Source organism: Crocuta crocuta, unplaced genomic scaffold, assembly GCF_008692635.1.
Source record: "Crocuta crocuta isolate KB4526 unplaced genomic scaffold, BGI_CrCroc_1.0 scaffold20, whole genome shotgun sequence".
In the NCBI taxonomy this organism is placed as follows: Eukaryota; Metazoa; Chordata; class Mammalia; order Carnivora; family Hyaenidae; genus Crocuta; species Crocuta crocuta.
In genome coordinates, this window is record NW_027527932.1 from 8226162 (window position 1) to 8251458 (window position 25297).

Here is a 25297-nt window from a genome sequence, read left to right on the forward strand (position 1 = left end):
GGGGGTCAATCCTGAGATATTAATCAATTGCTAAGGACAGATGTCTGTCCCTCTTTTTTTCTTTTTTTTTTTGGTGTCACAGATGCCCAAACATCCAGCTGGAAAGCCACCTCGAGGTGCCATACCACAACCCTCACGTCCAAGGCCACGTGCTGCACCTTGCTCCTTCTTTTACAATTATTCTCAGGCTAGGACCAGCCTAGGTGCTTTGTGGCATATCCAATTCTATGTGGAATGACTTTTTGGTTTTAAACTCAATGCCATTTTTTTCTGCTATGATTACGAGCCCTAGGAGAAAAAGTCAGGAAGTACCACCTGATGTTTTGATTTAAAAAACTATACATTTTATATTCTAGTTCATGCTAATGGGACTTATTTTTGACTGGTCAGAAATGTCATTCTCTCATCAGTAAAGAGCAACAGAATTACGAGGATGGACAGAATAAAATGTTAGAGGGTCTAAAAACCTTACTTTTACCTTCTTATTTCAGAAGTACATAAAGATTCCTCTGAACGTAGTAAAAAAGTTGTAACTGATCTGAAGATAAAATTACAGGGTTTGTTACTCCGAGAAAAGAGAAATAACATTTTATTTAGTGCTATTTAAAAATGCCCCTTTAGTATATGTTAAAGGGCCCTTTGGGATCATAGTACATTACACAATATCCATGCACATTTATATTTACATCACATTTTTAAGAAGTTCCTTCTAGACACAGCAAGTCTTTTAAGATCCAACCCTGGAGAAGCAACCTCATTTAGAACTATGTCCTATAGCTTCCAATGACACACAGCAAATCGGGGCTGTGCTCAAAAAGGGGGTTGACGATGGTGATGTAGGACAACAATAATTTACTCTTAAGGCAGCTGCCTTCCTGGAAATTCTGTGAAGACTAAGGTCATTAAGGGAGTATGTCAGGGGATTAGGAGGAGAGGGAGAGACAGTTATAAAAGTGCATCCATTTATTCTTCCCCGAATGAGTGTCCAGGCCCAACTGTCAAATGCAGGTGATTTCCCACACCTGCAGCAGGAGGCACGGCAGGCGAGAAGAACGCAGGGCTGAGACTGGAGAGAGGGCACGGGCTGGGTGAAGGGGGGCGGGATCACGGTAACACACTGCGCTCCTGCCACGGCCACGCACCCTTCTGAAGTCTGAACCAGGCGTGGCTGGCGTTGGGGGAGGAGGGAGTCCAAACAGGAAGTAGGTGACCCTTCCCACGTCCGTCCCATGACACGTGGGGTCTTAAAACCGAAACGCCGCAGACTGCCTAGGGTCACAGAGAGACCCTACATTCCAATGAATGACATTCAAACTTTCTTATTGCAGATGACACCGGGTTACAATAAATGACCACCTTTCCTAACATCTTCTGTATTCTTTCTTAAAACAGTTATTTGAGAGAAATCTTACATTCAACAATTTATTACACTCCAGGGTAGACCAGGGAGGGGATCTAGGGGGTGGGGGGGTAGTAAAGCACAGTTGGTATTCTGAAGTTTTCCTCTACGGAAATAGACAGAAGCCCTACAATCGGATTGTAGCTTTAAATCAAAGCAGTTATTTTAACAAAATACTTAAACAGCACTGCTTGGCTTTCCAGGGGCAGGGAAATAATCCCTGACAGCCTTCAGATATCAGCAGGGCTCTCCACTGAGAGCAGACGCATGGTGGCAGCCGGCCAGCCGTGTGACTAGTGAGTCAATACACAAGTTTCTGTGGTCGCCACAGCCGGCGACGGGAAGAACATCAATTTTTAAGTTTGAGGACCTAATGATAACAAGGGGTTCTTCCGGCATCAAACAACTCTCTGGCGAAGGTACGCTGAGAAACCAAAACTCATGCTGCGTTGGCCTGGGTTTCTTTAAGCGCAGCCTTGGCCACTTAGATATTTTTCCTCCGGGCTGTACCACCTTTCCAACACGATCTTAGAGTCTTTATTGTCTGATTTGGGAAACAGTCCAGGCGATCGTTAATAGAAATGTTCAAATGCTGTCAGACCTCAGTCAAAGTGGGAAGAACCGCACCTTCCTGTGATTTCATTTCAACTCCGAAAGCAACCTAACATCCCTGCGGAACAAAAGCCCCGAGTGAAAAATTCTCTCTTTGGCACGGCTGAAAACGCACCTATACATATTTCTGGCACAATGGGATACGCTCATGGTCTCCACGTTAAGAAGGCTTAATGGAAACTACAAAAGGTGAAACAAAGAAAGCCACCCAAAATGAAGGCGGCGCGCGTCTCTGAAGAAACAATAGCTCATTACTTCTGCTGAGACCCTGCGTCCACACCAGGGGAATCGCTGCCCGGTCCTCGTTCAAGTGTGTTTCACTGAACTCTCCTTGATTGCTCATTATTCATGAGAGTCTGGGCTCCATGCAAACAGTCACCCGGCTACTGCAACGCACCTCCAAAGGCCACCTAAACTGAGACAACATCGGACTTTCCCAAACAGAAGAGAACCAATAAAAATCACTCCCCACCACAGGCATTCTTGAATCCAGGTAAAAACAATATTCCTTCGCGAACAGGGTGGCTGTTTACCAGCCAAGCCTTCTCCGGGAGAACACAGGACAGTCCGGGAGCGCCAGAGTACGAGTGATATTAACAAAAGCAAGAGCAAATTAACCAGATGACGCGACGAGCACGCTTCATTTCATGCACGGCCCTGTTTTTCCGGAGATAAAGCCTCAGAGTAATTACCATGAACTGAAACTTCTTCGCGGAGCTCCGGAGCCGGCGGCCGGTGCCTCCGATGCACGCCAACAAAGACGGACACCTTCTCTCCGGTGCCTTCCTTACGGTTCCCAGCCGGGCACCTCCACCGCTGCAAGAACACAGGAGAGTATCTCTGTATCTATGTCTCCGATGCAGCATAAAGAGCACTGTGGAAACCTATCAAACTGGCGAGCAGCCGTGCTAGCAACCAATGAGGAGAGGTTCATGCAGAGTCCAGCACATGCTCTCTGAGGCACAGCCTGTCACCAGCGCTTAGCAGGCTGGTAATCTAATTATAGCTAGTTTGCTAGCACGGAGCTCTTGGAGCAAAGCACATGAGCACATTAAATTTTAATAAATTAAACCCCACAGACAGGATCCTCTTGATTTCCTGTCATTCGGAAGATTAATGCATCACCTTGTAAACGATCAGTGATTTTTAAAAGTGCAACCCTGTGTTTTCTCCCATCTCGATAAACAAAAGAGTGGTGAAATCAGTGTAGAGCACCTGGCAGCTTACTTAAACTTAACAGATTCCAGCACTGAGAAATAATAAAATCGATACCGGGAGGATATTAAAATCCAAGTCCTATAAAATCAGAGTCTCACATTATTTACCCTGGGGTAGCGATTTGCCACTCGTTGGCCCTAAAGTGCTAATTAATCTCTCAACAGCATTAGAAATACCAGGCACGTTTCTATCCATAGTGGAAAAGGGCTAATCAAGGTGTCAAAGGTCATAATGTTGATTCTAGTGATTATTTATTATTTATTTATTATTTACCACGTATTATTATTAATTCAGAGCTCCAAGAGATGGAAAAGGATACCAGGAGTCATTCTAAAAGCAAAAATTAAATAAATGTGCCCACCTCACAGTTTCATGGTAAAATTACTTCTAGAAGCCAAATCCCGTCAGAGGCGGGTTGATGCAGAGCCAAAGGGCATACATCTAAGTGTCAAACTGGCTGGGTTTAAGTTCTGGATCAGCTATTTCCTACCTTTGTGACTGGGGAAGTGACTGGATGCCTCTGTGTCTCAGTGGCAATAATGAGAGACACAGTGCAGGATTCTTGTCAATGGGCTATTTGCACTTAGCACGGGGCCTGGCACGCAGGGAGTTCGAATCAAGCTATTATTAATAGCAGCAATCTTTTCATTATGTCCTATTATTTACCTTCTTTTCCAGCATCGCACTGCTCCAAGAAAGTACCTAAACACTTCTCTACTGTAGAATGTTGTCAGAAACCCCATTTAGAATTAACCATGACAAGCTAATGGCAGACTTGATTAATCACAGAGAATCATTATTATATTCACTCTAGTAACAAAAATTATTACTCCTTCTTAAGAACTTTTTGCCTATGTAATTGCTACAATTTCACTGGATTCTACACGAACCGATCTTAAAAGGACTTTTCAGGAAATGACGGGCACATAATTGTATTTCATTAACGACTTGCAACAGAGATTATAGGATATACATTCCACAAGTGTTTTCTATGGAATATATATTGGGGAAAGTCGGTAATGCGGTTTGATTAAATTTAAAACGACAAATGTATGGGAGAAGGGGAGAGGAAAGAAGTCAGTGAGTCACAGGCAACGTTTGTCCCTGCAGTCTACTTAAAATTTGTTTTCCCCAAAAGTCGTTTCTTTCTTGTGTGTTCTACAAAATTAACCATCCGGGGAGGATATTTATCAAATCTGTTCGTCTGTTAAGCCTTCTTTCAGGAATTCCCAGAAACTGGTCTGTTCTACCAGTTAAGTTCTGATCCAACGACACCGTGCAAACTTCTCATTTCTATAGTTTTACTTCACTCTGCTTTTTATTTGAAACCCTTTATAGAAAGCAGACATTCTCAAAAGGCATTATGATTTGCTCTAAGGAACCGTATATCCCTGAGGATTAATCAGGAGCCATGGAAAAGGAATCCCGCCTATGGATCATTTTTCATCCACCGGTCTTTGGGAAATAAGCTAGCGAAAGGGACGGCATGGCCCATGAACTTCAAGGGAGAACACAGAAACTCATGATCCATAAACTGAAGAGTGAAAAGTGTGTAGAAACGTACACACAGACACGAACTCGGGGGACGTAGGATGGAGCCGAGTCTGCTCCAGGAAAGCACTGCTGCGTGCATTACGGAAGCATGGACCACGGAATTATCAAAGCGCGATCAGGAGCTAAAACTCCAAGAGGAATTGGCTTCAGTGATTCGGCCTAAGGCACCGCTCCCTCGAGACTGCCGGGATACAGACTAGTAACACTTCAGGTATTTATCGAGGAAACATCGAACAGCTCTGCCTTCCCCTTCATTTAACAGGCTGCTCACTCAAAAAAGGCACTTTACAAAGCTGTTTGATTAATTTCTCTCATGCCTGTTTCGTACACGCATTCAACAGGCCCTTTCTAAGAGACGGAAGCGACGGTCCTTTCTTCAGTCTTATCTTTCAACATGTTTAGAACCCATATTTGTTGGAAACGGAGGAAAAGTTAATTGGTAATCTTTCTTACTTGGCCACACAGCTAGGTCAGCCTATATATACGTATTTTTAACCTCTGGAGGGCACACTGTTGTCTTTGAACTTTCGTCAACTCATCCCTGATTCTGAAAAATCATTCAGGAATGATTTGCACACCTACTATGTGCAAAGACTGTGCTGGACTTTGACAAGTGCAGGGAGAGAACCAGAGTGTCTGGATTCCTGATGGAGCCTCCATTCTAATGAGGGAGATAAACATTAAGTGGTTCATTAACAAACAAGTAGTCACGATGGCGGTAAATTGTTGTGAAGTGGGGTGGGGGGGTTTGCTGTGAAAGCATGTAAGTCATAATATAAGTGGGGGTGGAGTGAATGGTCTGTGGCTGAAGTGTGGTCTTCTGGCTGGAGTGTGGACGAGGGCCAGAGCGTGTGAAGGTTCTGGAAAGGCTGGTGGGGCCGGAAGACAAAGGAGGGCCATGGAGACACAGCTGGAAACAGTATACACCAGGGGCGCCTGGGTGGCTTAGTCAGTTAAGCGTCCAACTTTCGCTTGGGTCATGATCTCGCAGTTCGTGGGTTCGAGCCCCGCGTCGGGCTCTGTGCTGACTGCCAGCTCAGAGCCTGGAGCCTATTTCAGAGTCTGTGTCTCCCTCTCTCTCTGACCCTCCCCTGCTCACGCTGTCTCTCTCTCTCTCTCTCCTAGAAATAAATAAAAATATTTTTTTTAAATTAAAAAAAAGAAAGAAAGAAACAGCATACACCAGAAAAATGAGAGTTTGGTCCAAGCCCTCTGAAAATAGGACTGCCAATTCCTTTTCAGTTCTTTCTAGAGTAATAGGTACCCACTACCTTGCAAGTCAAAACCTTCGCTTGCCCTTTTTTGCACCAAGAACAAAAACGCATGCATCTCACATTTGCCAGACTGGACACAGAGGGGAAGTCACCTCCCCACCCCACCCCCAGAAACCAACCTCCCTGGACGGAATCCCTCAAGTTCTGGTTTGATTCTCTAACCTTGGAGAATGAGGAGAGAAAAGCCCAAGTGTCAAGGATTTCCATACAGAGTTCTGTTAGTTTTCTCCTTCCCTTGGAGAAGAAACCAGAGTTCGCATACTAAAAATGCTTCTTTCTAAGTCTATGGCTCCTGGATAACTTTAGACTGATTAGAAGTGTCTCGGACTGTGGTTGTTTGTCAAACTCTAACTCGCTGCAAGGGGTCGAGGAAATCTGTTTCCTCCGTAGGGAGGGCTGCTCCCAAGCTGGGCCTCCATGACCGGGGAGTCTCTCATTTGGCTGACGGGGAGCCCCAGCGTAGCTCTCCTCTCCCAGCCCTGCCAGGGAAGGGAGCAAGGGCCAGCAGCTGATTAGTGGTCCAAGATGTGCCACGGATCCCAGCCCACATGGAGTGCAGTTTGGCCAGTATCGAAGCCACCAGCCTGGGATGGTGTGGTTCTGACCCGTAGCATTTCCATCATGGGATTTCAAGCCACCCACCACCATGAAGTCACTGTGCGTGGAACTGGGCAGGGATGCTAAGAATCAGCTCCCCCCCAGAGCATATGAAGAGCTTTAGCAAACCACCACCTGCCAACTCCAAGGGAAAGAAAAGCTTGCCCAGGCGGTGAAGGTCTCCTCTGGCTACGAGGGGTAGGACAACTGGTAGAAAAGCATTCGAGTAGTTAGGAGGTATAGTGCTCCTTCCTTCTCTGTTCATACCACCCAAACACTGGCTGGCCGTCCTTCCTTCCTTCCGTCCGTCCGTCCTTCCTTCCTTCTCTTGCTTCCTTCCTTCTCTTGCTTCCCTTCTTTCTTTCTTTTTAGAATATGGCATTCGGGTGATTGACACAGGTGTAACATGGACAGGCTGGGAAAGACCAAAACGGGCCACTGAAAATTACCCCAGCCACTCCAAGGACCGCGTGCAGTCCTCAGGCCCCTCTTCATTCAGATGCTTAGCACACCGTCCTGTTTACCCTGAAGTGACCCCACTGTGGACACAGGGCCTCAGATGTTCCTTTGTGCCTCGACGCAAGAAGCCGCTGTGTGGGCCAGCTGAGAAAGATGATTATGTTTGGGCGGCCATCTTGCCAGCCGTCGTAAGCAGACTGTGTGAGTCTCCTCAGTGGGGCTCGGTTTACAAACTGGTTGTGCATCCTGGAGTGTCTTCGCAAAGCCTTGTCTACGCCATCGTTTTTTCTTTTTTTTTTCTTCCAGTGATTCTTATTTTATAGAACTGGTGAAGAGAGGTAGAAGGGTAGGGAACAGTGAGACAGCTACGGAGTTGTGAATCTGACGGGCGGCTAGCTCCAAGAGCTGTCATGGAGGCTTGCTTTGAATGGCGAGCGGTTGCTGGCATAGTAAGGCATCTCTGAAATCCTTGCACTCATGGCATCTGTCTGTAAATGAAGACCCAGCGCAGCCCAACCACCCTCATGGACCCACGAGTGCATGGCTGGACAGAACCAGTCAGTGGTACTTGACCATATTGCTCGAATGGATTGTTTGCCAGGGGGCCCCTCTCCCCATTTCCTTGGGCCCCTTTCCTGCTGTACCCCCTATAACAAACCTATGAGGGCCCATATGCTCTCAGCCTCTCTTACAGTTTGCCACCCTGACCCACCCAATGGACCACTGCGGTTAGGACTTTGGACTTTGACATGGCTTAATCATAGGTCAATACTGCCCTGGGATTAGCCCTATCATGCTCATTTACCCAAGAATGTAACTGGCTTCTCAGGCCCAGAGGTGAGAAGTTACTGGTGGAAGAAGAGAACAAAGAATTTTTTTTTTTTTTTAATTGAAAGACGGGGCATGAGTGGGGAAGAAGAGAAAGAGAGAGACAGACAGAATCCAGAGCAGGCTCTAGGCTCTGAGCTAGCTGTCAGCACAGCTAGATGTGGGGCTCGAACTCAAACAAGTGAGATCATGACCTGAGCTCCAGTCAGACGCTTAACGAACTGAGCCACCCAGGAGCCCCGAGAACAAAGAATTTCTTAGGTACGGGGCTAACCCTCAAAAAAGTTTATACAGACAAAATTTACCTCGGCAATGTCCATACCCTTCTGTACCGTCTCTAACATCTAGCACCCTGACCCCAGGAAGCACAAGTACAAGGTCTGCCCGGCCCCCAGACCTCCTCACGTTCTGAAACTAACCAGCCATGACTTTGTCCACCTTCAGGAAGATGGGCCTCCTACTCCTTCCTATTTATGCTAATTTTGCATAAGAAGCAGCAAGGTTCCTTCCCTGGAGGTGAGCTTTCACACCTGTTAAAAGGATGGTAACCTCAACATTCAGATGACGTGGCTCAAATTAAGAAGAACACACTTAATTCTGAGGAGCTTCTGTGCAAGTCGACAGGATTAAGAAGAGAGCTGGGATATGGTAGTGCAAAAAACCTGAGAAACTAAATGATTAAGGTAACATAAGGAACTTGTGAAATTCTGATGCAAAAAGCACACTTACATGCCTAATGAACATCAGATTAAGAAAAATCTTCATTAAGATCATTTTAGTTTGCATCTAACTCACAAACACAACATTCTCAGGAAGGCATCCTTTTGATTCCGCTATGTCCTATAGCAGCCCATTTCTACCCAAATGATTGTTTCTTAATTATAAAGTCCAACGGTCAACTACAGGGAGTGTTAAAAGCATCTCAACGCACAGGAATTTAAGCATTGCCTAATAAAAGGACTTCTGTATTCTCCAGAAATCAAAACTCCTACCTTCCTTTCATTTGTATTTATATAGGGTTACAAGTCAAACATAGTTTTTTTTTTTTTCTCAGCCAATGAGGTAGAATGCACAAGGAAGGACATTTCATACGTGTGTAAGTACATGTTGCTATTAGAACACACATGTGGACAGCAGAGAGCCTTGTGTGAATAGACATCCTTGCAATTAAAAATTATCATCACTAAGAAACTTTCTTTAACAACAACAGAACCATGATGGTGGCTTAAGACATCCATGATTTCTACCTTAATGGGAATGATTTGAAATAACCAGTAAGAGGGGTGCCTGGATGGCTTAGTGAGTCCAGTGTCCAACTCTTGGTTTTGGCTCAGGTCATGATCTCACAGTTTGTGGGTTCAAGCCCCAAGTTGGGCTCTGTGCTGACAGCATGAAGCCTGCTTGGGATTCTCTCTCTCTCCCTCTCTCTTTCTCTCTCTCTCCCTTCCCCCATTTGTGCTTTTCCTCTAAGTATATAAATACACTTAAAAAAAAAAATAACCAGTAAGATTGACCCTCGGCATTCTGACTGGCAGCTTTTAAGAAATGTAAGTTCAGGGGGCGCCTGGGTGGCTTAGTCGGTTAAGCGACCGACTTTCGCTTGGGTCATGATCTCGTGGTTCGTGGGTTCGAGCCCCGCGTCGGGCTCTGTGCTGACTGCCAGCTCAGAGCCTGGAGCCTGTTTCAGTCTGTGACTCCCTCTCTCTCTGACCCTCCCCGGCTCACGCCGTCTCTCTCTCTGTCTCCTAGAAATGAATAAAACATTAAAAAAAAAAAAAAAGAAGAAATAGTAAGTTCAGGACAAGGAACAGAGGGTTATTTGAGAACCTGCAAACAATAAGGAGACATTGCTTCGGTAGTTCAAGAAATATACATTGAGCCCCTATTATGTGATCATGGGTTGAGATATAGCATCTTCCTTGACAGAATTTACAGCAGAAGGAGGCAGTGAGCACCAGGTGATGGGAAGGAAGAGAAATCATAAAGGGGAGCCACAAACCAGGACTTGCTCAGGGACTCCAATGTATTCCTATTTTGCTTATTTTCTCACTAAAACCATGTTTGTTCTTATACACAAGAAAATAATTACCCTATGGGTATGAAAATTAAATATCATTTATATTATATATAACAATGATATAATAATAAATAATACATGAATGCATCACATATAATGTATAATGTATATAAATACTTTTCTAGAGATTAATATGATAAACTATGAATAGCTTGCAGGAATATTCCTGTGCATATTACCTTTTCTTCTATTCTCAAATCATCCCATGTTTTATGGACACTGACAGGCATCTTCTTGGATGTGAAAGTGTCCTACCTTACCAATAATCTGTTTTACGAAAAGGACTCAGGCTTGGATTCTTTCTCTACTGACCACAGATAATTCCCACAAAATTTTAAATGACAATAAGTGGGCTAATGTCCTAAATTATAGCTTTGACTCCTGGAGTGGCATGCCTAAATATTTCAGTTAAATGAGATTCCTATAATTGTGAATAGTTCTGCATCGTATCAGCCCTCTATCTTGACTGCATCTCTATAATTATTGTCCAAAATCAAGGCGTAGACTCTTGCGTGAGTAATACATGCTGCTATTTTAGGCAAAAGCTTCATGGAACGTGAAAAGCTTCAGGTATGTATCATATGAACGTTCATAATTGTGTTTTAACATCACTAACTTTGAAAGATTATTTCATCCAAATATAATTTGTTATGAAATTCATCCGGGTGTTTCTGAAACTTCACTTTCTTTAAAGCCTAAGGATAGGTATCTTGAAAGGGATCATATGAAAACTCTGGAAGTTATATTCTCCCGAAAGATATTCTTTGGGAGAAATTATGTTGCTAGAACAACATTATCACGTGCGTCTCACCTCCTATCACGCTATATTTTATCCCAATCTAGCGATTTTCCAGCTGGCCACCTTGGGTAAATTATTTAACTTCTCCATGCTTGAATGTTCTCATCTATAACATAAGAATGATGACATTTTGTGGATTAAATGGGTTAATACATACGGAAAGCATGTAGAGACTGCCCAGCATTCTGTAAACATGAAGTTCTCCACACTTGGCTGACGGCAAAATTAACCATCTGGTCAAATGATATTAATTATTAGAAAAACAGACCCCCTCTTAGAAAAAAAAGCATATAGTGTAAATACATAATCCTCATGTCCTGAGTGCAACCCAAAATGTTATACTGTTAAGAGCTTGTTAGTAGCATCTAGAAATTCTGGAACTTACATAAGCATAGTTTTGTTTGTTTGTCTGTTGGTTTGGTTTGGTTTCTCTGGGGCAATGTGGGAAAGCATCTTGCAACTCTGAAAAATGTGTATACCTTTACCCCTGGCCATTCTCTATGGGGAAATAATCCTAGGGACCATGTGCAAAAATAAATTAGAAATAATTGAGGATACATGCAAAAATATATAGAGTGATCATGCCATTTGTTGCATTACAGTACCCCTCAGAGAGCAAAAAGAGAAAGGAAATCTTACTCAACCACAGCCAATTGGTGACATAAATTACAGTGTGTAAAACTAACGGGATATTGTACTGAATTTTTAAAATTTTCCTAAGATTTCTATTATACTAAATTTTAAAATGGAAAATTAATGGAATGTTACACTGAAGGTTTACAATTTTTCAATGTAAAATTTCATGGTTCCTAACTGAACATAAATTATTTGCTAAAACTTTTTGTGTTTTTTCCCCACTCCTACCCAAGCAAAAGAAAAACCCAGGATGGCCAGCGTTTAATGAGTAGAGCCCCTCTANTTTTTGAGAGAGAGATAGAGACAGCATGAGCAGGGGAATGTGAGAGAGAGAGGGAGACACAGAATCTGAAGCAGGCTTTAGGCTCTGAGCTGTCAGCACAGAGCCCGACGCGGGGCTCGAACCCATGAACTGTGAGATCATGACCTGAGCCGAAGGTGGACACTTAACCGACTGAGCGACCCAGGTGCCCCAATCGGCTTGGAGATTCTTGCTGCTCCTGGCCCTGGTTGCCAGATCTTGCCCACACCTAGTCTGCATGGTGTAACTCAGCCTTGCTACCCAGCAGGTGAGTAACCAGCTAGTAGCAGCAGCCTCAATAACCAAGATTTGGATGAGCTAACTGCTCCCGGCTCTAAGTCAAACCATTAGTACAGGAACCCCAAGTTCAGCCTGGATTGTCAGCCAATCTGCTGATTATCATTAGGCATTCAGGCAAGCCTCTGCTGACACAAGTTCTCATGGCTAAGTGCATCTCAGATATCCCTTCCCTCAGTTATTTGGATAACTTTTTATCTAAAAGCATTCTTGCACACTTGGAAGGCATGGCCAGGTTCAGACGTCTGGAATGAAGCCAGTAAGTTTAAGTGCGGTGGAAACTGGAAAATAATTTCTTTGGATTTAAACTTAGAAGCATTAGCAAGTTTCAAGATCGACTGGGGCCTTGGCAGTGTCTGAAGCTTTAGGGATTGATTGTTGCCATCATGGGAGGAATCAAGTTTAAAACAAGGTAAAGCGACACAATCGCTTTTTATCGCTGTCTGCCTACATACTGTTTTTACTTTCGCAGTTTAAAAAATCTTGGGAACCCTCTCTCAGTATCATTAACAGATAATGGCTCAATGGTTTTGTCAGAAAGATATTCCCATTTAAACGTGTATATTTTGGAGATAATTTTATTATATCTAGGGACCAATTTTTTACATTCCACGATAGAAATTAACGTGCAAGTGGGATTTAACAGAAATCTACCTTGAAGCAACCTGAATCCTACTCTGTCTATACCGTTAAGTGTGTAATTACCTGTAGAGTCAAGACTTTTTTTTTCCCCTGCTGAAAAGAATCACCCCCCCCCCAGTTTCTTTTTTGAATGTTAAGTTTTTCATACGTGGTGGCCAGTTTCTGTATCTGAATTCCCTTCATGTCTCCTGTCCCTATTTCCATATGTAAACATTCTTTCCAGGTTTTCTTTCAGACCAAGGGAACAATTTTTCATTACATAATCCTGTTAAAGGCAGTGGCAATAATGAGGAGACCTTTTTCCTTTAATTTGTTTCTTCTTCTGGAGCGTTTACCACTCAGTGATTTTCAGGGAAAAAAAAAATAATGTGTCCTTCAAGAGTGAAGAAGTTATTTGAAGGGAAAGAATCCTCTGAAAATATGAATATCTGATTACTTTCTAAATAAGCAAGAAAATCTGTGTTATTTATTTAAGGTTCTTTCTTGGGCTATCGCTTTACGCTTTATGGACACAATAAAGAGGAAAGTTACCCCTCCAAACATTACCAAAACTCTGTGGAAATCTCTCGTGAGATCTGAAAATCATTACTGCGGATGTGGGTTCTCTGTCTGCAGGGGATGTTTTCGAAGCTCAGCGTCCGTGTATCAGGGAGAACAAGCATAGGGAAAGATAAGCTTCGTTGCATATTGCTTTTATCGTGGGTATGTTATTAACTTTGAAACTGGAAGTGATCTGGAGGACATTAATTCACTTTAAGGAAACTTTCTCATGTCTCTCTTCTGCTTTATTTTCAAAGTCCGATTACAAGCTACTTTGAATTTCAAGTATTCCATTACATGCCTCTTGAATTGACTGCTGGCGATCTTTGCCAAATCAGTGCTCCCATTCAGGGAGAAGCTATTTTATTTCTACAGAAGGCAGGCCTTCTTCTGACGAGGAGAGTTTAAATTCCTCTTCCACGGAATGGCACATGATGAATGTTTTTTACCGTGAAGTCTGAGTCAAGCCTACGCAAGTGGATTGTGTACTAAATTTTATAGAAGGCTTTTAAATTGACATCACAGAAATGTTCTGTAACAGGAATACACGAAATAAAGTGCCTAACAGGTGAACAGAAGAGCAGCGCAGGAGCTCAGAGGCCGGCAAGAGAAACCAGCTGATACCTTGATCGTTATCTGCCACATGTAACCGACTAAAGAAGCATGTGCCGTTTTCATCGTCTTCCTCCCAAGGGCAATAAGCAGAATCTTTGCATTTGTTTTTTAATGTTGTTTAGGAACAAATACAATTTGAGTATGTGATGTGAGTCAGTGCCAGGCTTTAAAAGACGGTTCCTGGTGTTCTGTTACCCTGAGGATGAACTGGGGGGGCGGGGTGCTGAAAGTGGTTCTTAGTTAATTTTATTTTGTCTACAATGAGCACAGCGCTTCCACACAAAAGAGTGGATCCTGGCTCCTTGCGGTGAAGTAGACAGAAGAATCAGACAGGTTTTGCTTCTCCATCATTAGTGATGGGGGAACCAATGGATGAGACTCAATACTCCAACTCCTTCAGACGCTTCAGGTGAGGTAGGCAGGGTCCCCTGCTTCAACCCCCAGGGAAGGGAGCACCAAGAGGGAAGACCTTTCTCAGTGTGTGATTACCTCTATTTTTGTTTGTTTGTTTTAATTTATTAGACATCTGTTTATTCAGACATTTGGCCTACTGAAGACAGAATTAACAGAGCTCACGGAATAAGAAACAACAACCAAAAAAACCCCAAAACTACCCATCCAGCACCTGCTTCACTGCAAATTTCCTGGGGAAAAATGTATGTATTCTATACTACAATCTCACCCTAAAGCATCCATATGTGCTTGATGCTGATTAACGTGAATAGGAGATGAGAAATTTTCTATACACTCAACTTGGCAAGTAGTGTTAGTGATGCAACTTTCAGAAACATTCTTAGGCACAAGAAATAGCCCTGCCTGTAGTGAGAGTCTCTGATAATCTAAGAAAAGAATATCACTAAATATATTCTTACAAATAAGAAGGAAAATACAAGTGCTTTTGCCAATGGACCACTTTACGTATCAGGGGAAATGTCACAATGAGATATTCCATGAAATTACAACACTAATTGTTATAATCAAGTTTTAATCGATTCTGAAGTTATACTATGGTATTAAAGTTAGAGAAAAACCAGATTTAATCTAAATGGAATTTAGGGAAGAAATGCAGGACTAATCTAAAAGAGTAGCTGTACTTCTTTGGTTAACTCGTTAAAAAAAAGTCAAACAGGGGCGCCTGGGTGGCTTAGTCGGTTAAGCGTCCGACTTTTGCTTAGCTCTTGATCTCGCGGTTTGTGGGTTCAAGCCCCGCCTCGGGCTCTGTGCTGACTGCCAGCTCAGAGCCTGGAGCCTGTTTCAGAGTCTGTGACTCCCTCTCTCTCTGACCCTCCCCTGCTCACGCTGTCTCTCTTTCTCCTAGAAATAAATTAAAAAAAAAAGTCAAACATTTTCAAATTTTATTAAAAAGAAAGAAGAAAGCAGATCACCATTACAAGTCAAAAACCTAATCTAAATAGGCACTTGACAATAAAGCACATTTGAGTATGGAGTGAAAAAAATTTTCCAAAAAAATCATCAAATGGATCCTCTCCAAATACCCAAATAATCACTTCTGCAGATTACCGCTATTCTTAAAACGTTCTCATTTTCAGCAATGGAACTTACACAGAATTTCTCCTCTTATTTTCTTCTTTTGGAAGAAACCTTCATTTATCTCCTCCCAGGAGATGTCAAATGTAATGCTGTGTACCTTTTGGAAAGGATGTATTTTTCGAGGCAAAAAAAAAAAAAAAAGCTGCACTGACAACCAGGAAGGTGCAATACTGAAGCGCTGTCATTTTAAACCCTGGTTGGACTCAGCTGTGTGATATTAATTGGAATATCCATTAACCTATCTCCTTTTTTGATTTACTAGTTTGGGGCTGCTCCGGAGTCTGTGCTCATCCAGGCCTTCATACAGATTTCTTTTCAGCATTAGTCTCTGACCTAAATTGCAGTGAAATGGGATGTGTTACACCAGAGTTTTCGTATCTGAATAAACCGAACTCATCCAACTGCAAAACACATTTCCCCTGCAAAATTCCATGTCAGCGTCAAGTACGAGTATGTTTCACATTTTGCGTTAATGTGTCCCACTGTGAGGGACCTGGTGAGTCACCTGCGTTTTCACTGATAAGGAAGTGTCCTCCTCCCACGGAAGGACAGGAAGCTCCAGAAAGACACTGAAATCCCCACATTATGGAGTTAGTACGAAGAAACTGTTAGGTCGATGAACCAGAAGAGTCCAGAAATAGATCCGCAAATACACAACTGATTTTTGAAAAAGCCACTCAGACAATTCAATGGAGAATGAAATGTATGTTCAATAAACGATGATGGAACAGGGGCCGACAAGTTAAAATCTAAAACTGTAAAGCTTCTAAAGCAGCAGATGAAAATAGTTTTGCAACCTCGAAGTAGATAAAATTTTTCTGGAGTCACAAAAAACACTGTTAAAAAATTGACACATTTGGGGCGCCTGGGTGGCTCAGTCGGTTAAGTGTCCAACTTCGGCTCAGGTCATGATCTCATGGTTTGTGGGTTCGAGCCCCGCGTCGGGCTCTGTGCTGACAGCTCGGAGCCTGGAGGCTGCTTCCGATTCTGTGTCTCCCTCTCTCTCTGACCCTCCCCTGCTCATGCTGCCTGTCTCTCTCTCAGAAATAAATAAAACATTAAAAANTCCCCTACAAAATTCCACGTCAGCGTCAAGTACGAGTGATGTTTCACATTTTGCGTTAATGTGTCCCACTGTGAGGGACCTGGTGAGTCACCTGCGTTTTCACTGATAAGGAAGTGTCCTCCTCCCACGGAAGGACAGGAAGCTCCAGAAAGACACTGAAATCCCCACATTATGGAGTTAGTACGAAGAAACTGTTAGGTCGATGAACCAGAAGAGTCCAGAAATAGATCCGCAAATACACAACTGATTTTTGAAAAAGCCACTCAGACAATTCAATGGAGAATGAAATGTATGTTCAATAAACGATGATGGAACAGGGGCCGACAAGTTAAAATCTAAAACTGTAAAGCTTCTAAAGCAGCAGATGAAAATAGTTTTGCAACCTCGAAGTAGATAAAATTTTTCTGGAGTCACAAAAAACACTGTTAAAAAATTGACACATTTGGGGCGCCTGGGTGGCTCAGTCGGTTAAGTGTCCAACTTCGGCTCAGGTCATGATCTCATGGTTTGTGGGTTCGAGCCCCGCGTCGGGCTCTGTGCTGACAGCTCGGAGCCTGGAGCCTGCTTCCGATTCTGTGTCTCCCTCTCTCTCTGACCCTCCCCTGCTCACGCTGCCTCTCTCTCAGAAATAAATAAAACATTAAAAACAATTTTTTTTTTAAAATTGACACATTGATGGGGCATCTGGGTGGCTCAGTCGGTGAAGTGTCTGACTTTCGTTCAGATTCGAGCCCCGCGTCAGGCTCTGTGCTGACAGCTCAGAGCCTGGAGCCTGCTGCAGATCCTCTGTCTTCCTCTCTCTCTGCCCCTCCCCTGCTCGTGCTCGGTCTCTCTCTCAAAAATAAACATATTTTTTTAAATTAACAAATTGGTCTATTTAACAAAAGTAAAAACTTCTGCTCATCAAATGACACTATCAAAAACATGAGAAGGCAAACACTAAATGGGAGAAAACAGATCTAATACTTACACCTGAAAAAGAACTTTTAGACAAAAAAANCCGTTCAGATTCGAGCCCCACGTCAGGCTCTGTGCTGACAGCTCAGAGCCTGGAGCCTGCTGCAGATCCTCTGTCTTCCTCTCTCTCTGCCCCTCCCCTGCTCGTGCTCGGTCTCTCTCTCAAAAATAAACATATTTTTTTAAATTAACAAATTGGTCTATTTAACAAAAGTAAAAACTTCTGCTCATCAAATGACACTATCAAAAACATGAGAAGGCAAACACTAAATGGGAGAAAACAGATCTAATACTTACACCTGAAAAAGAACTTTTAGACAAAAAAATAAAGAACTACAAATCAGCAGTAGAAAGACCAAGAGTCCAACTTTCAAAAAGGGAAAAAGGCTTGAACAGGCACTTTGCAAAAGATACAGAAAAGATGTGCAAGCACACGAAGAGGTACTCGTCATCCTTAGTCATGAGGGAAACACAAACTTAAACCCCAGAGGACAGTAGCTCGTGGTGTGGGAAACAAAGTCCAAGTTAAATTTCCTCACAACTTATGGCACGTTGGCAAGTCCTTGAGACAGACGGGGTGACCTTCCTCTGAGAGTTCCATTGTCTTGAGGTCAATACTCTGCTGAGGGAAATAGACAATCTCAGCCTAACCCCCCCACACATACCCCCAGGATCCTGTGAGTCTACTTTAACATAACGAATTTCCTTTGGACACTTTCTTTATTTATCTCTACCCCTCCATATGTTTGTGGTCATATCCCAAGCATCTGGCCCAGTGATCTGCATCTGGAAGGTGTCAGGACCGAGGGTTTACTAGACAATAGCAAATGACCTTTTCCTAAGAACAGCTAGTCTCCTCAAGGTTCCAGAAACCTACTTCCAAAATTCCTTAGAGACTTAGGCTGTCCCTAACCCCTGCCCAACCTGAAGGCATAAAATCAGCCACCCGTCACAACCGCAGTGCAGCTCTTTCTGCCCACGGGTCCCCTCCCTGTGCAAAAACCACCTTTTTGCACCAAAGACGTCTCAAGAATTCTTTCTGGGCCGTAAGCTCTGAACCACAACACTTCAAACCTCATCAGTTCATAGCCACTCAAATCACCGAAAATAAAAAGACAATACCAAATGTTAGCAAAGATGTGGGCTAGCTGGAACTTTTACACGGTGCTAAGAGGAAAGGCCGAAGTTAATCAAACATCTGGTCTATGACCCAGCAATTCCATTCGGGGGTATTATCCGACGTTCAGGAAAACGTACGTCCAGGTCAGCGATGTTCGTAGCAATTTTATTCAAAATGTCCAATGGAAACAAGCCAACTATCCATTAACGGAGGATCAGAGAAAAACCAATCGCACTGTGTACACACAATGGGGTAGTACTCAGCAAGAAAAGGACCCAGCTACCTAGACAACAACACGGAAGGGTCTCGAAGACATGACACTGAATGAAAGGAAGCAGCACAAAGGGTATTTACTGTGATTTCATGGACATACTTTTCAAAACAGTAAAAAACTAACTTACAGTGATGAAAATCAGAACAATGATTTCTTCTGGGTGGCAAAGGGGAAATTGGCCACAAAATGGTAAGAGACGATTTGCTGGGGTGAAGGAAAGGGCCAACATGTTTATCAGGGTGGTTTTATGAGTGTGTATGTTTGTTAGACCTTCCTTATCAAACTGTACACTAAAGATCTGTAAATTTTACCTCAGAAAAATCCCATATTGTATAAAAAGCCCAATTGTTACCAACACAGTCTCAGTACCACGTTTTAAAGGTTTTAGTACTGGGGCGCCTGGGTGGCTCAGTCGGTTAAGTGTCCGACTTTCACTTAGGTCATGATCCTGCGGTTCGTGGGTTCGAGCCCCGCGTCGGGCTCTGTGCTGACTGCCAACTCAGAGCCTGGAGCCTGTTTCAGTCTGTGACTCCCTCTCTCTCTGACCCTCCCCTGCTCACGCTGTCTCTCTCTCTCTCCTAGAAATAAATAAAACATTAAAAAATTTTTTTAAAGGTTTTAGTACTAATTTGACACCTTCACAAAACTATTTTTATGTTAAATTCTTTCAATTTTTCTACCTCTTACTTCTAAGTACCATGCTACGTATAGAGAAGAAATGAAAACCTGATTCCACATGAATTTATGTCAGTTACAGTTTACTCACTTGACTGTCATGTTGAACCTTTATGTTTAATTTTTTTTAATGTTTTTTTTTATTTATTTCTAGGAGAGAGAGAGAGAGACAGCGTGAGCAGGGGAGGGTCAGAGAGAGAGGGAGTCACAGACTGAAACAGGCTCCAGGCTCTGAGTTGGCAGTCAGCACAGAGCCCGACGCGGGGCTCGAATCCACGAACCGCGAAATCATGACCTAAGCGAAATTCGGACGCTTAACCGACTAAGCCACCCAGGCGCCCCTGAACCTTTATGTTTAGATGACTTTATCAGACCTGAGAACCTTCTTTTCTATTTATAGGCCCTGGGAAAGCTTGTTTTCAACAGTTAACTGCTGTTAGCACCCCTTTAAAATGCCTCTCCTCTAAGTTATTTTTGTGCCTTCTCCTTTTACCCGACCAATTCTTCTTTTATTTGTCTCATGTTAGTAATAAAGCAGTTTTCTGGAAGAAATCAAAACATACTTTATACGAATATACTGTACCCACTTGCTTTTTTCCTCTGACTTGGGTGTCACAGAAATAAACTCACAGCTAAGCATCCTGAGGTCATAGGAGACTTAATGACAGCCTTGTACTTGAATTATCTGTTCCCTTCCTTACTGGTCATGTGAACGTAGGTAAAAGTACTTAATTTCTTTAAGACTCGGTTTCTTCTTAGATAAAAACAGTTGTACGGATAGCTATTTCACAGCTTTGAGAGGGGAGGGGGGCTGGCCCCTTGAAGCTAATACGGGGGTGCACAGTCTGCAGAAAATTAAAAAACACCGTCAAGCCGCAGGCAGACAGTGCTAAAGCGTATCAGGGATAAAGCCCCTGTCCCCAGCGACGATGCGTATGACATTCAAAGCAATGCAAGCTGCCCCCCCTGTGACGGAGGGTGAAGGCAAGAGCAGCAGAACACAAGACTGAGGTGAATCTTCCATGCAGTTCCGGCCCAGGGACGGTGAACCTCGCTGAATACCTCTGTATGCCTGGCCCCACGACCAGACACGTTAGTCACTCAATCCCTGCACTGGTTCTATGAAGCAGACACTAACTATTGTCACCAGTCCACAGTTCAAGAACTGAGAGGTCTGTAGCCTCAAGGCTACCAGCAGGGACCGGTCGAATCAGGGGCACGTTGTCAGTGGACCCTGACACATGCCTTTGCAACCACGAAGCCACACGATTGCCTCTGAGCTCCTGAGCCTTCGCAGGGGCTTCTGCGAGTGACCAGGAAGGGGGGTGTGGGGCAGATGACAAAAGGGGCGTCTCTCCATCAAAAGCAATCTGCTTTGGGGAACTTGGAGCCTCCAGCTTGATTCACAACTGCACAAGAGGGGTGTCTGGGTGGCCCAGTCAGTTAAGCGTCCGACTTCAGCTCACGTCACTATCTCACTGCTCATGGGTTCAAGCCCCGCGTCGGGCTCTGTGCTGACAGCTCACACCCTAGAGTCTGGGGCCTGCTTCCGATTCTGTGTCTCCCTGTCTCTGCCCCTCCCCTGCTCATGCTCTGTCTCTCAGAAATAAATAAATGTTAAAAAAATTTTTTTAAATAACAAAACAACTGTGCAAAACACAAGAACAATGAAGAGGGCAGAGCCTTCCAGTTTATTTCTTCGGAAAAAAAGCTAGTTTCTTTTCCCAACGTCCTGGAAATGGAGAAGAGCAGCCTTGCCAAAAACGGTGCACATAGCTGTCTCAACATGCCGTGTGTGTATGTGTGTGTGTGCGCGTGTGCGTGTGTGTGTCCCCAGCAAGCCCAGCAGGACCTCACCCATGCCAACATCATGTGCCTGAGGGCCCTGGCGTGATGTCGTCCAAGCTGTGGCCCTGTGAGCTGGCCCAGCGTCCTCACCAAGGAGAGCAGCCCCCTGCTGCAGAGGCCAGCGGAGGAGAGGAGAGCCTCTCAGCCGGCCGATCACGGGAGGAGTGTGTTTCATGGCAGAGAACCCGCCCCTTGGCTATAGTGTGGATGTGGCTATAAATCAAGCAGTAATTAGATTTCGCAACATTTAACACAGCCCTCTGTTGCCCTCATTTACCAGCTCTGGATGGGAAGGAAAGGCAGATCATTCCCACTGAAAGCACAGACGTCTGCGCTTTGAGCTCTGTGTCCTGCCTTAGCCCTCAGAGCACAAGATGGCCATGGAGAGGATGTTCTCTTAGGGTCCAGGGTGTAGGACTGTACCCTGAATGACACAGGTGATGGAGACGGCAAGGGCCCTGGGAGAGAGGGGATCATCTGTCCTTATCAGGCTGGAACACACATTAACGAGCAAAAGCCTATGGGAAAAGGAACGGCAGTTCAAAGAAACTGCACTGCTAGGAACATGTAATTAACGTACCAGAAGAGCATCGACAGCTTCACAGACGTGCGCACGCACACAGAAACCTACTCAAACTAGCCTCTTACTGATTTCAGTCCAAGCAAATTCAGCCTTCCCTTTAGGCTATAAACATGTCAAACTGCGTGGCTTACAAGGGACACCTCCGCAGACGTGTGAATTATGCCTTCCGCGAAGATTTCAGTCCTAAATGCTATCAAGTCCTGTGAAAATGTAACCTGATGCTTAGGTTCTATCGAAATGCCAGTGTTCTCTTTTAGTGGGACCTGAGACGCCTTTCATTTTACATTTCCACACCTTATGCTTAAGTTAAATACATTTTGATAACCCGTGAAAATGGAACTAGTATTAGAAAACCAAACAATGCCGAATTTCTATGTATTTTAAACCACTGGCTATTTTCTCCATGGACTCTTCCTGACAACTTTAAAAAGGTGGAAATCTCGATGAGTCCAAAATCACATCATGACTGGAAAATTTTAGTTTAAAGAAAGTTATAGATTTTAGACCACAGTTGGCAAACTTTTTTGGAAACGGCCAGACAGTGAGTATTTTAGGCTCTGCAAGTCTCTGATAATTTCTCAACTCTGCCATACAGCTCACAACAGCCATCGTCAACACATCCACGGATGATCGTGGCTGTGTTCCAACAAAACTTTATTTACAAAACCTGCCAGTGGGCTGGATTTGGTCATGGGCCATCATCTGTCAACCTCTGATCTAGGCCAGACTAAAAACAGTGTGGCATCTGGTCTTTTGTGGGAAACTGATGTTTCAGGGCAAAAAAGGACTATAAGTAAGCAATCCTTTGTATCCAAGTATATAATGTTAAGATGTGGAAGATGTTTCTTGAGTTTCTGGAAGTTGCTACTTTTTATCAAGAAGCCGAAGACTTGAGGGTGTTTATCCTTTCTTGCACACAGCATACTAGCAGGTGTCAGAGGTGATCCCAGCTGGAAAGAGAGCATGTCCTATGTGTGACTCAAGATGGCCAAAGTGTTCTTACAAAGGAAGCCTTCACCCAACCAGGACTGGATCTCCACAGGCCCAAAGCACCTTAAAAAAAACTCACTGCTGGGGCGCCTGGGTGGCTAAGTCGGTTAAGCGTCCGACTTTGGCCCATGTCACAGTTAGTGGGTTCGAGCCCCATGTAGGGCTCTGTGCAGGCAGCCAGCTCAGAGCCTGGAGCCTGCTTCTGATTCTGTGTCTCCCTCTCTCTCTGACCCTCCCCTGCTCATGCTGTCTCTTTCTCTGAAATTAAAAAAAAAAAAAAAAAAGTCACTGCTGTTACTTAAGAGCACAATTGATTCACTCCACCTGAAAAGGACACTGAAAATACCAGGCTTTGAAAGCATACCAAACGCCAAGGGAGCAGGGAAAACATGATGTGTTCTTCTCAAATGACACAAAGGAATTTGTGTTCACAGGTTTAAGGAAAATTAATTAATGTGTAATCCTTAGAATGGGCCTGGTAACTATTTAGATGCCAGAAAGGAATATGACCCAAAATGGAAAGAAAAAGAAAAAAAAAAAAGCAAGATGGCTCGGAGAGGTGGGAGAAGGGTGGGCTTAAGCAAATGAAGTCGGAGGGGAACAAAGATCCTACGCTGTGTACCGGGGTCTAAGCAAATGGTCTGGGCAGGTAGAAAAGCAGGCTGGCCTAACCCCAGAAATCAGGGCGCATACCGTCAAACACTGTTGCCCTCTGACCCCACCGCTCCCTGTCCCGGTGACAGCCAGCATGGGGTCCTCATTCCAGAAGGCCAACCAGTTGAAACCCAAACTCTTAAGGTTTGCTGCTCGAGCCCTTTCTAGAGCAAGACAGGGTATGAATAACTGTCTCAGCTTCCAAAGATTTTACATCAGCACCTGTGTGACTCTTTTTTAAAGAGGTACTTACGACCTTTGACAATGCAGCAACCCAATACTAGATTAAATAACCCATCTGATAAGATGATGGAAAATGGAGAAAGAAAAAAAAAAGAAGAGAAAGTACAATGAAATAATTGTTCATGTGTAAGACTTAGGAATAAATATGTAACTAGCCTTCTAGAGAAATTTATGAATTAAAGGGATTACTTCTATAAAAACAGATGGATCCACAGGTGGGGTCTTTTGCTTGTGACAGTCACATCTCTCCCCACTCCCACCAACCCCGAGGGGCCTTGAGTGACACACATCAGCCCTGGGGCTCTTGGTAAGTGCAGATTTACACAGGAGTCCAGAGACAGCTTTCTTACGTTTTCCCAACTACCCTGCTTTCTGGAGTTTTCATCTTTCTCTACCTGCTAAACCCCCTCCCATTCTTGTGTATCGGTTTCGAAGCATCTAACTGAAGACATACAGCAAACTATACCAGCAAGCCACGGGCCGTCTGCAAACCCCATCTTGAAAAGCCACACTGACTGCTTAGCTCTTCTTTGGTTAATGAAGCTGAGGTTAAGGTAAGATATATAAACGCTCCACTTGCTCTGGTTAAACGGGGGCCAGAAGTGGGCTCCAGGCTTACACATCTATTTACCTTCAGGAGGAAGAGATCCGCTCCTACTTAGTGCCAGAATCTTCCCAACAGGGTGTGGCCACGGGGATTTCATACCCAGCTTCACTACCCTACCCAGCAGGTGATGCCATATATAGAAAGCAAACAGAACAGGTGAGCTGACACTCGGGAGAGGAACAGAAAAACATTTCATCGCTGAGATAAATAACTGAAAACATTTCACTGGAGCGCCAATGCTTTCGGTCTTCCGTCTCTTTCTTGCCTCGCTACAGTCTTAGGGTCCTCACGGCCGCAGACCCCGTGTCGCACGAACTACTTCCCCGTCTGCCCTCCTGAACTCCGGAGCAGCACACCCAGCAGCAATTCAGGCTCTCCTTTTGCACGGCATCGGCAGCTCGAGTGTGAGAGGCCCACAGCTGAGCTCCCCAAACCCCCTCCCAACGACCCTGCCATCAAGTTCAATGGCAACATTTTCCTTCCTTCCATGTTTTAGAGAGAAACCCTGGAATCATCCTTTACGCTCCTCTATCACACGATGCATCCAAGATGTCATTAAATCCCATACACTCGATTTCAAAATACTTCCAGAACCTGACCTTTCCGCGCCCGCCCATACCGCGGACGCTGGCCCAAGCTGCCAAACCTGTGTCCTGAGTCACTGCTGGGGTCTCACTGGTCTTGTCCAGCGTCGGCACAGCAGCCAGGGAGACCTTGCTGCAAGGAAGGTCAGCTTCTGCCACCCTTCCGTCTGTAATGACTTCTCACTGCTTTCAGGGCAAAGGCCAAAACCTGGACAGCCCAAGGGCCCTTTCCACTCTGGCTCCAAACACTGTCTGGCCTCACTTCTGACAGCATGGGGCTCCCCTCCACCCCATCAA

General features: G+C 44.2%; 1 long non-coding RNA gene across 1 annotated transcript in view; it reads right to left on the reverse strand.

The window, feature by feature from the left end:
* LOC144221343 (uncharacterized) overlaps positions 1–25297 on the reverse strand; it is a 110950-nt gene that overhangs the window by 63761 nt on the left and 21892 nt on the right. The window contains exon 2 of the long non-coding RNA XR_013332039.1: positions 2704–2827. This is a non-coding gene — a long non-coding RNA (uncharacterized LOC144221343). The remainder of the gene's footprint in view (positions 1–2703; positions 2828–25297) is intronic.